Source organism: Rattus rattus, chromosome 4 (assembly GCF_011064425.1).
Source record: "Rattus rattus isolate New Zealand chromosome 4, Rrattus_CSIRO_v1, whole genome shotgun sequence".
Lineage (NCBI taxonomy): Eukaryota > Metazoa > Chordata > Mammalia > Rodentia > Muridae > Rattus > Rattus rattus.
In genome coordinates, this window is record NC_046157.1 from 53,150,907 (window position 1) to 53,162,926 (window position 12,020).

General features: G+C 47.8%; 1 long non-coding RNA gene across 1 annotated transcript; it reads right to left on the reverse strand.

The window, feature by feature from the left end:
• Positions 1-606: 606 nt before the first annotated feature.
• LOC116897980 lies at positions 607-11,705 on the reverse strand. The gene is made up of 4 exons (XR_004387632.1): positions 11,538-11,705; positions 7,748-7,957; positions 2,622-2,833; positions 607-2,539 (listed from the first exon to the last, which is right to left on the reverse strand). It is a non-coding gene; the product is annotated as an uncharacterized LOC116897980 (long non-coding RNA).
• Between the last annotated feature and the right edge of the window lie 315 nt (positions 11,706-12,020).

Consider the following 12,020-nt stretch of genomic DNA (forward strand, 5'->3'; position numbering starts at 1 on the left):
ACACAGATACACACATACCACACCACAGATCAAATACACACCACACACACACACACACACACACCCCATACACACACAGATACACATATACCACACCACAGATCAAATACACCACACACACACACACACACACACACACACACACACCACAGACCAAACACACACACACACACACACACACACACACACACACTCTACAGGTATATGGCTCCTAGGGCAGGGCACACTAGCAGTGTGTAATTCACGTTTTGTTGGTAAATTGGCGTGTGCTCACTGAGCTCACTGAGAAGTTGGCTGAGAAGCTGCTTCCCATTTCAGACCAATTCGAGTTTGTCTCTAGGTGTCCTTCGAGTCATTAGAAGGCAAATGATTTCCAGTAGAGGTTGCTATTGCTAATACAAGGTGCCTGCAGTGAAAAGCAGAAGCCAGATGTTCAGCCATGGAGAGAAAGCTCAGTTGAGAACTCCAGCCGACTGGCGTGACCTCCCCAGACACTCAGTGTTTGCTGAGTGTGGTGGGTGCCCAATAGTGGAAATGCTGTCTCTGTGGGTTGCTAGTGTTGGGGTCTGGGAATTGCCACACAAACCAGATGTACGTCAATCTCAGTTAAGCAAGAATAGTTTATTGAACGTGTCCTGGATGTCCAGGTCCACAGGAAGGAAAACCAAACTGTGGCACCAGTTTGTCCTCAGGGCAGGGTTTTATAGGAACACCAGGTTCATAAGTTCAAAGGCAAGCAGTGAAGTGCTACAGCATTTTTGGCTAACTGGACAAAAATCGATTGGTTCTGAGTGAGGTAAGGGGGGCGGTGGACAGGTGGTGAATAGGGGAGTTCCAGAACACCGAAATAACCAGGTACAGGTGAATCAACCATACCATTTGTCGTCTTAGTAACATTCTTCAGTGTCAGTTAAAGCAGTAACTATGAACCTAACTTCGCCTCATGAGTGGCATGGAGTCTGAAGACAAAATGGCCCAAGCAGGCCTCCACGCTAGTTGTTCTTTTACTCAGAAGCCTTACCCGGAGACACCCTGTCCTGCCTGAGACACTGTCTACCAGGCACTGTAGCTGGCCGTTAGTGGAGCTTCCCTGGGTGGTTTCTGACGGACATCTTGTAAGCCTTTATGATGACACTGCTGTCCTGCTGTTTGGCTTTTTTGAGACAGGGTTTCCCTGTGCATCCCTGGCTGTCCTAGAATTCACTCTGTAGACCAGGCTGGCCTCAACTCAGAGGTCCTCCTGTGTCGGCCTGCTGAGCGCTGGGATTAGAGGCGTGCACCGCCACCTGTGTCCCACAGTTCTCTGTGCTTCTGCCTGGGAGCCCTTTCCGGTGGGAGTCTGCTCTGCCCCGGACTCTCCTGGGAACCCCAGCTGGCGGTCTTCCCCTGTTGGTTTCTGCTGCATGTTTTGAACACCAGATTTAATGATGCTTTTCTTTCTTTCACTCTGTTTACTTACTTATTTTTAATTAAATTTAATTTCTTTTCTTGTGACAGGGTAGCCCTGGCTTGCCTGCAATTCTCTGTGTAGACCAGTCTGACCGTGAACCTAGAGATCCAGCCTTCTCTGCCCCCAAATGCTGGGATTAAGGGCGTGTGCCATCACTCTGTTAAGTGATTAAGGGCATGTGAACACTCTGGTTCTTTACTCTTTCACCTTGGCTCCATGTCAAAACAGAAAGCGCGGCTGTCAGATTGTTCTCTGGCCCACACAGAACGTGGTGGGCCTTAGCTTTGGCTCTGAGTGGACTCTGTTGTGCCTCTGGCCTGGGCTGACTATGTTTATAATTGTGGTGGTGTGGCACGGCTTTGCTGGGCTTTGGGCCACTGTGTGTTTGGCAGATGGTTCACACAGGTGCTGTGGGTACCCACAGATACTGGCTGTACAGCAGGCTGCGTGGTGGGTGGGGCTGTTATCTGATTTCCTGTTGGTCTGGCCTTCGGTGTGCCTGGGCTCTGGGGACTGCATGGCTGCACAGCAGGCTCGCCCAGGGTGCTGAGCTGGTACCTAGCTGACTGTTGGACTAGGTAAAGGTGAGCAGCAAGGATGGCTATTCAGTGAGTTCTCCAAAGAGGAAGGAAGATGGCCCACTTTGCAGGCTGTTAGACCTCGAGTGTGGTGGGTGTTGTGGTCCAGTCAGGTGTGTGATGGTGGGAGGCAGTGACTTCTGTCTTGTAGGCCTGGCCACAGAGACACATGGGCATGTCAGCCATGTTAGTATCAGCTTCCCCTCGGTCACGTCTGCTGAAGGCTAGGAAGCCACACTGGCAGAGCCTCAGGTCTTCTTCCTGCCAGACTGGAGCTCTGAGCAGCCAGCATTGCGGTACTCCGGTCATCTATACAACATAGCGGAACGCCTGTGGAGTCTCCACTCTGGGTACCAGCACCCAGAGCAGGACACATTGTATCAGTGGGTCTGGCTTTAAGATGGCACTGAGCCAGAGTGGCTTAGATGGCGGTGGATAAAGGATACAGCGTGGGTTTCAACTCTGTGGTGGTTCGACTTTGGACTCTGGGCAGTGATCCCAAGTGTGAGGCCTGTGAGGATGATAGGGGTTCCTTTGTAACTACATCACGTGGTAGTGGACAGCATTTGGGGTTGGCAATGTCTTCAGCCTACCTTGTCCTTGGGAGAAATTTGGCTGGATGCTGAGCGATCCCAGGCGGGAGACCACATGGGTGAGCCTAGATGACCTGCACACCTTGTAGTGCCGCTGTGAGGTTTTATGGGTTGCAGGGGACCCTGTCACCTCCCTGTCACTCTCCAACTTAGTTCCTCTGTCAGTGGAGCTGGAACGGAGCTGTGTGTGGGATGTTGCACTCCCTTTAGTGCTGGGGAAGATAAGCGACCGATCAATTCAGATATCTCGGTGACCTCACTCCCTTGGATTCCCCCACCTCGACACGGAAGAGCAAACTTTATTTCAAGGCCACTTAGGGACCACATAGACACAGACATGGTGCATCGGGAGCACACAGACAGACACAGGCCCATTTGGGAGCACACAGACAGACACAGGCCCATTTGGCAGGTCTTAGTAGAGTCTCACGCTCCCTGCCCAGTGCACAGGACCAGTCAGGGGTTCTTCAGGTTGAAAATAAGAGGAAGTCTTGAAGCTGCCTCCAACAAACTCGCCCATTCATGGTATGGGTCCCTGGGGTCAGCGTACTGAGGGGACAGCTCAATTGTCAGTATTTGCATGGTGAATACCTACCAATGGTAGTAGCTTCCATGTTTTCAAAATAACCACAGAAGTTTCATTCACATTCTGAGTAATGGTTACAAAAGTCAAAACACAACAAAACAAAACAAAACAAAAACCCCAAACACCTTTTCTGTTTCATGGGCGATGGGATACATTCACTCATCCCTCGTCTGGAAGACTACTCATTGCTTCTGGAGTACAGTTTGTGCCAGCATCCATAATGGTAGTTAAATGAACCGAATGTCTGTATGCTGCGTGCCGGTGCTGGGGGAACTCATTCCTCCTGTCCTTGTTTAGATGCTCTAGGATTGGGTCTCTGGTCTCCATTTGCTGGGCTGTCTCCTGGCTGCCCCATGGAGAGTCCAGTGCTAAGGCTACTGACATCTTGGAGATGTCGTTTGGAAACCTGGAGACAGACTCGTGGACCACTATGCATCTAGATTGTGCTCTCTTCATTTCTTTCTTTTTAAACCGAAGTTGAACTCTGTCTGAAGGATATTGTGTGTAGCCCCGGGGTGGGGTGAGGCTGATGATCTGGTTTGTAGACTGCCACGCAGTTTCCCCAACTCCAGCTTTGCTCCTTGGACCTGCTTGAGTTATGAGGCTCTTCCCTACCCCGAGGCTTTCTGGGGGTTCCAGGTTATTAATCTGCTGCCTTCTCACAGGTGGCCCCCCTTTATCCGGTCTCCAGGCTTCCCTACCCCGAGGCTTACTGGGGGTTCCGGGTCATTAATCTACTGCCTTTTCTCCAGGCTTCTCTTCTCCAGGACCTGACCTTTTAAGTTGACGTTTTAGAACTCACATAACATTTCTCATCTGTTGCTCTCCCATTATCCCTGGGTTTTTAATGCCCCGATGATGTGAGCTGGATGTTTTTCAATAAGACCAGAAGTCTCTTGAAGCATTAAAGCGCTTCCTCAAGACAGCCAGCTGGAGGATGAGTCAGTTTATTTGATTTGAGGAAAAAAACAGAGGAGGAAAAAAGGGTGTGTGAGGGGGGATTAAGGAAACCTGGGCAGAAAAAAGAGCTACTTACTCAGCCCATGCTAGTAGAGCCAAGGAAGTTCAGCATTTCTGTCAAGATCAAAGCCACGGGAGAGGTGGCTGCATAGAGACTTTCTGAGATGTGATGTGAACAAGAGTGTTGGGACAGCTAAGGAGCTGCTGCACCGCGAATGCCCATGGCCTTTCCGTTTGACCTTATGGGTAGTTTTCCCTCATCCCTAAAACGGAGTAACACCCATGCCATCAACCGTTGCACAGTTTCTTTTAGACAATGGAAGTATTTCCAATGAGGCTATACCAGTGTGCTAGGCCAGCTGAATGCCTAAGCTTGACTTTGCCTCTCAGCCTCTCTATGAACTGTAAATTATATTCTCTAAGTTCAACCACAAGCTATTGTTAAGGTACTTAGGTCTCTCTCTCTCTCTTCCTCTCTCTCCCTTTCCCTCTCCCTCTCTCCCTCTCCTTCTCTCCCTCCCCCTCTCCCTTTCAATCTCTCTTGCTCACTCTCCCTTCCTCCCTCCCTTCCTCTTCCTCTCCATCTCTCTCTCTCCTTCTCTCCCTCCCCCTCTCTCTTTCAATCTCTCTTGCTCACTCTCCCTTCCTCCCTCACTCTCTCCCTCTCTCCTTCACCCTCTCTCCCTCTCCTTCAATCTCTCTTACTCACTCTCCCTTCCTCCACCCCCTCCTCCTCTTTTTCTTTTTCTCCCCACTCCAGTCGACAGCCACACATAGATCTACCCATACACTTTCCTTTATCTTTCTCCGTAACTCTCAGCTTTAACTTCTACCAATGTGTCTTAAAATTCCTCTCTGTGGAGAAAATTCAGATCATAGCCACACTTTAGATGATGAGTTCTTAAGGCCACACATGTCCATTTGCCATGACTGCTGACATGGGGCTAGATAGTAACATCTTTGGCCTTTGTGTCACGTGGGGCTTTGTATCGTCCTTGTACAGAGCACATCGCAACAGATCCCTTCTTATTTCCAGATGTTTTTCCCTTCTTTCGTTGAGGCAGGATCTCACATGGCCTAGATTGGCCTCAGACTCATTAAGTAGCTGAGACTGACTTTGAATGCCTGACATTTCTGCCTCTACACATCAAATGCTGGGGGTTACAGGTGAATGCCTCTTTGCCTAGCCTTAGTTTAAAACAAAAAGCATGACATCAAAGATGCAAAAGAGATATTCTGGTCATGAAACAATGGCTCTTATCAGCATACAACGTGGAGCTGAGCCTTACAGCAGCCATCTGAAGTCAGTTTTACATTACATTACATCTGAAGTCAGATCAGTTATGCCAGGTTTACCCTGATGCTGGAGCGGAGAGCTGCCCATATGTACAAGGTGGAGTCCCTCTTCCAGCTGTCCTTCATGGACCTTCATTGTGAACCTATTACTTGTAAGGTGCTGTCCTGAGTGGTCCTCAGGGGTCTCAGGTCATAGGTAAGGCCCAGACTCTCAGTTCACATTTGCTTGGGGTTCACTCCACTTCTTGCTGACTGCAGACCTGGAACACTTTCTGCCTCCTCTCCTCCCTTGAGTGCCTCTGCTGTAGGCATACTGGGCCTTTCCCCAGGTGTTCCCACGGCTGCTTCACTTGAAGTGTAGTTCTTTGGATTTGCAAATGGTTTTCTTTCACCTCCTCTATCCTCTGCTCAAACTTGTTCTTACCGTGAGTGACAGCTCTTGGACAGAAGCCCTGTCAAGACTGGTGGAGGGATGATGGCTACTCTATTAGAGAGACTGGAATGTTACAGGTCCAAAGGCTAATCCCCTTATTTTGGGCTAGATTTAGGCAGCTGCTTCCCAATAGCCATTCCTTGCTCAGCTCTAAGCTGGAGCTAACATCCACCGGGCTAATCGACTTTGGAATCTATTATGTAGCATCTGACGACCTCAGAAACAGATCCCCCAAGTGACTGCCTCTCTGGTGTACCCACCAGTGTATTTTAAACTGGCCTTGATTTATGACTGTTTTGTAATCTAGAAAACTTCATGAGACTGCTTCCATATTGGAACATGAAATTTGAGGTAACGAAAATCTGGGCCATGGCCACTCAAAACTGACTCCAGAATGAACTACCTCTTATTCCCTTTAAGATGAGAGCTGTGGGATTTGAGTCAACATTACCAAGTTTGTCATTGGTGCTTTATGCCTCAAGAATGTGAAATTTTTTTCCTTTTCCATCTTTTGTGACATGAATGTTTTTACATATCCGTGCATGAATGCGTGTGCTGGAAGGGTTCATCAACTTAAAAGAAGCTAGAGTCACTTGAGAGGAGGGAACTTAACTGAGGAATTGAGGCAATGCCTCCATCAGATTGGCCTATAGGTACATTCCTGTGGCTTTTTGATGGTTGGTTGATGTTGGAGGACCCAGTCTACTGTGGGAGGTGCCATACCTGGAGGGTATAAAAGAGGTAGCTGAACAGGAGCCTGGAGACCAAGCCTGTCAACAGCATTTCCCCATGGTTTCTGCCTCTGCTTCTACTTGATTTCTTGCCCTGACCTTTCTCAATGATCAACAGTGGTTGGGACTTGTACACCAAACAAACCCTCTTCTTCCTAGGTTGGTTTTGGTCAGAGTGGGAGACACCTGTGTTTCCTGGCATCTTAACTTAAGGTATGGCACGGTTTCTATTGAAGAAAGAATTCAGGGAGGAGACAGAGAGAGGAAGGAAGTTTTATCAGTGCAAGAGCACACAACGGGGAGCGCAGACTACTGCAGAGGGTCACACCTTACAGACATGTTTTGGTGGCTTTTTGCAGAATCTGGGAGATGTGCAGTGTTACATAAACTCTTTTTTATTTATTTAATTTTTCCTTACACTTATTTATTGAGCCGCTCACCCACTGAGACATCTTTCCTCGATGGCACTGGTTATTTTCCATTAGACCATCTTTATAAGTAATGCCTCATGCCTTTGTCGTGTCACATATAGATTAAAAGGACTGACATGGTGTTTGAGGTCACAACTGGTTTCCTTTACCATAAAGTCCATTTGGATCCCCAGTCTAGGCAGGGTACAATAGTCTTTGCATCCTCTTTGTCTATAGTCACTCCTGTTTTCCCTTCAGTCATTCCCCTTGACTTCCTTCTGGCTACCTTGTCACTCTCTCTTGCATCAATTCCTACTACATTCTGACATATGATGTATTTACATGCTGGCCTGCTTCCTCCCTTCGTGAACATAAAGACCCACAGGGCAAACACTCTTCCTTTCACTCTCTGTTATATGTAGGAAAAGAGAAAGAATAAAAAGAAAGAAATTTGAGGTAAAGAAGAGAAAGAGAGTCTCCAGAGCTTTACCCAAACGTAAGTGGTTGTTTGGCAAAGGGTGTTGAGCTGTTACATGGAACAGGTCCATCTCTCACATAACTAATGAAAACCGAGGGATTCAGGGATAGTGCATGGCCAGCAAGTCAGTGACCTGCTGGGATTCCACACCAGTGGGGATGAATTAGGTAGCTGTTGTTGTGTAACAATTACCCCCAAACTAGTTAACTGGTTCATCAGTTAAGAGTCTTACCCAAGGATATGATCAAGATACTGGCACAGGTAAAGCTGACTCTAGGGAAGTGTCCATCTCTAAACTCCCATGATTGTTGGTAGAAGTCAGTTCCTTGAGAGCTGTTGGACTGAGGCCCTCAGCTCTTTGCTGGCTGTTAGCTGGAGATGTCTTCAAGTCCTTGCCCTGTGGGCCTCTTCAACATGGTATCTTGCTTTTCCAGGGTAGCATCTGTGGAGGGAATAGAGAGTTATCTAGTAAGGTGCAACACATAATCATATTTAACCTAAGCACATGTGTTGGGTCCTAGCAGATCTGTCTTATTTCACAGGTTGGGAGCAAGTTAAAGGGAAGGATGACTTCAATATTGTGACTGTCAGGAAGCAGGGGTCATAGATGGCATCTTTGAGTCTCCTCATTGTGTATTCTGGAGCCTTGGCTCTATCGCTTCCTGCCTGTGTGATCCTAGGTAAACTCCTTAACCTTTCTGTGCCGTTATTTCCTTCTCTAAAAAGACGGAAAGTGGCGGAAGTCGAGGCAATCCGTCTCACTTGAGTGGTGTGAAAGACAATGAAAATGTAAAATGCTTAGAATAATAAAGATTGACAGTTGTCATGGCCACGCCATCGGGTACACAGGAACAGGCGTGCCAAGCACGCTTCAAGAACAGCCTTCCTCAGCTCAAGGGTTCTTCTTGGTCAGAAGAATGTTGTTTTCTTTTCCTGAGTAATCTACTAGAAGAGTCAAGAGAGTTCCAGCCTTTATGCTGGAGACTAAACTCGCCCAGCCCAGCCCTTACCTAGCATGTGGTGCATGCCGTGGATGCCACAGGAGCTTCTGCTCATTTTTTTCCAGTCAGCCTTTCTATTTTTAAATAACTTAAATCTAATGCAGAGAACCCCTTGATACCTTTCACACCTGGATGCGCCCGTTACACTTAGAGTCTTAGGAAGCAGACATAGATCCTGAGGAGCCTGGGAGGGCTCGGAGATGTTCTTCACACCCCGCAGGCAACTGTTCTGAGAACACAGGTTTGGGTCCGGGAGCGCTTTGGAAGAGCTGTGGTCACTGTCACCACAAGCGGGGTTCAGCATCCACCACACATTCTCTCTGGCTCCCTGTCAACCTTGTCTCACGTGACCTTAGGTGGCCTCAAGTAAGAGGGGACCATCTAAGGACATCTTGTCTACCACAGCCCCCCAAACCAAAGATAGTAAAGAATTGGTGAAAACACATTCCTTTGTTTCCTCTTGTTCCCCCTTCCCTTCCTTGTTATGTTTTTGTTTGTTTGTACAGAGTCTCACTTTGTAGCCCAGGCTGGCCTTGAACTCCCCACAAACCCGCATGTCTCAGCTTCTTCAGCGCTCAGATTACAGATGCGTGCCTCCGTATCTAGTGTAAAACATTTCCTCTCAACAATATTTGTAAGCATTACTCAAAGGTTCATCCTAGAGGTGGAAAGTAAACATATGACCATTGCTTCAGAGACTCTAGAATATTCTATAAAGACCAGAGCCCATTACTTTGTCTGGCCTCAGTGGCAGAGGAAGAACCTAGCCTCACAGGAAGAGCCAGGGTGGGAGGATACCAGGGGGGAGGGGGGGTTCACCTGCTTACAGAAGAGGAGGGGGATGGGGGAAGGATTATGGGAGGGTGTTACCAGGAGGGGGCAGTGAGCAGGATGTAAAGTGAATAAGTAAAAAAATAAAAGACTATAGCCTATAAGGAACTAATAATCATGTGTGTATCATTTTGTTAGCAGGTGCTAATAGTATATATATTAATGGAGTTCAGTATGATATGAACAGGCACACGGCATGCTCAAGTTTTCTAAAACTTGAATTGCAGCCAGAACAACAAACGTTTTTGTCTTTTGCTTTGAGGAGAAGGTATTTTGAGACCTGGGAGCCAAGAGGAAACACTTGCTGTTTCTGCTTCTGGCTTCTTCTTCAAAGAGACTAGTCAGATAGAGACAGACGGGCGGAATAACCATGCTGATTCGGAAGTCAAAGCAGAGACAAAGAGTAACAGTGGTCTGTGGAAAAGCCACCACTGTGCAAGCCAGAGACTGGTGATACCTGGGCTATGGTGCTGAACCCAAGAAAGCCAGAAGAGCCAGGAGAGGGAGGGCCCCCTGCACCCCACATTTCCTAGTTTGACTCCTCATGTTTGGACTGTACTAAACAAAACCAGTAGTAGATATACTGGTAGTAGAGATACTGGTGGGAGGGGGAGAGTTGGGTTGAAAAGGCTACAGAGAACTTTATCGGACATTGGTACTCTGAGGCTTCAGATGTACCAAAGAGCGATGTGTTAGAAGGCGTAACTCTTTGGATATTTTTTCTTTGCCTTTTTAAGAAAAATCAGACACACACCCCCTCTCTTTTTGTCTCTGTCTCTCTCCTTTCTCTCTGTCTCCGTCTCTCTGTCTCTCTCTGTCTCTCCTCTGTCTCTCTCTGTCTCTCTGTCTCCTGTCCTCTTCACTCTTCTCCTCTCTCTCAGATGTCACATGTAGATACCCGGATACACTTCCAAGCGCTGGGGTTACAGGCGTGGGTCACCACACTCGCTGTAGTAGAATCTAGCTCTTTCATTCCCTGAGCTCAGTCCTTGGCTGTTCCCTCCTAGCTCTCTCTCTGCTCCTATCTCCCTAAGGAAGTTGGGCACAGATCTGCTGAGTTTGGATATGGTATATTTCTCAACATCCCGCCAGTCAAAGGCTCACTTTTATCTTGGCACTGTGGGGAGTGGTGGGGCTTAGTGATTGCGTCACAGTGAGTTGCTCTCAAAATGGACTGGGTCTCTTTGTTTTCACTCTCCTCCACTACTACCCCCAGACACGAGGGGAGCAGCTTGGCCCACCGCACAACCACCATGATGGGCTGCTTACAATCAGCCCCAAATCATTGCGACCAATTGATCTTGGTCTGGAAGGACTGAAGTCTCCAGCACTGCAAGCCGAAATAAACCATTTTTCTTTTTCCTGTTAATTGTCTCAGGCATCGGGACAGTGCCTGAACACTGACTGGTATAGGAACCCTCGCACCCCACCGTGGCTCTGCAACTCTGACGTAAAGCAGGCAGGTGAAGATACATGCCCAAGTAAGAAACTCCCGACAGTCAAAGGTCTCTCAGAAGAGATGGCTCACCCAAGAAATGGTAACCTAGCTTGCAGTGGGGAGAGGATTCTCGGTTTCTCAAACGTTAACAAGAAATGTCCCTCTACTTTACAGTGAGCATCAAGGTCACTCGCAGACTCAGGAAGGATGGTGACCTCGAAACTGAAAGAGGTCTCAGCAAACACTCACACCTTTGCTGTTTCAGAGGAGACCAGGGTAAGCCTGACATGTGATCTGACCACTCTAATAAATAACCATGGTGTGGGATGCTTCGAGATGGTGGCGTCTGAAGGTCACATCAGCTACTGAAATTTCTAGCAACTAAGCGTGTAATTATCACATGGGCCACACACTGAACCCCTGTATACATGCTCAAGAGAAATGCAAAGCATGTCTCTGCACGCAGACCTATGCATGGCATGCAGGGGGTTGTAGTTCAGTGGCACAGCATTTGCCTAGCATGGACTGAGAACCCAGGGTTCCCCGACAGCTCAGCAAAACCACAGTAAGGTCACTCCTCACATCCACCAATAAAGAACTACTAATCAGTCTATGAACAAGGGGAGGGTTGTCCGCTAACTGGAAAACTGCACAGTGAATCATTTGAGACACGTTAAGGTACAGAGAGTTAAAAAAAAAACCAACAAAACCCACAATATCTGAAGGGGTATATTCTCCTTCCCTCAACTTACGTGAACTTTCCACAAGAAGCGAAATCCTTGGTTCAGAGAGCAGCTTGGGATTGCTGGAGTTGAGACGGGCTGGGTCGGGCGTATGAAATGGTTGCTGGTGGCTAGGGGCTTCTTGTGGGGGTGAGAAAGCTCTGCAATGGGATGGATTAAGAATGTACTAGACAGCCGCCCACATCATATGGCTTTTGAGTGATTCCCCAGTAAAAGGGTGATTTTTTTTTTTCTTTCAAGCAGTGAGAATGTGTTTGTCACAGGATGCCCCGGCAGGTGTGAGGATGGTAACTCTTGTAGCTTTAGAGTTTACAGTTTCCTGTTTTCATGGTTTTGCATCTTGATTCTTTGAACAGTTTCCTGGAGGAGGTGATTTCTGTCATGTGCAAGGCTGTGAGGCTGTGACATTGGGATCAGCTTCTAGGCTGAAACTGGTTTAAGGAAGGAACCATGCAAAGATGAGGGGTCCCCTCGTTTGTTTTAGCAAAAGCC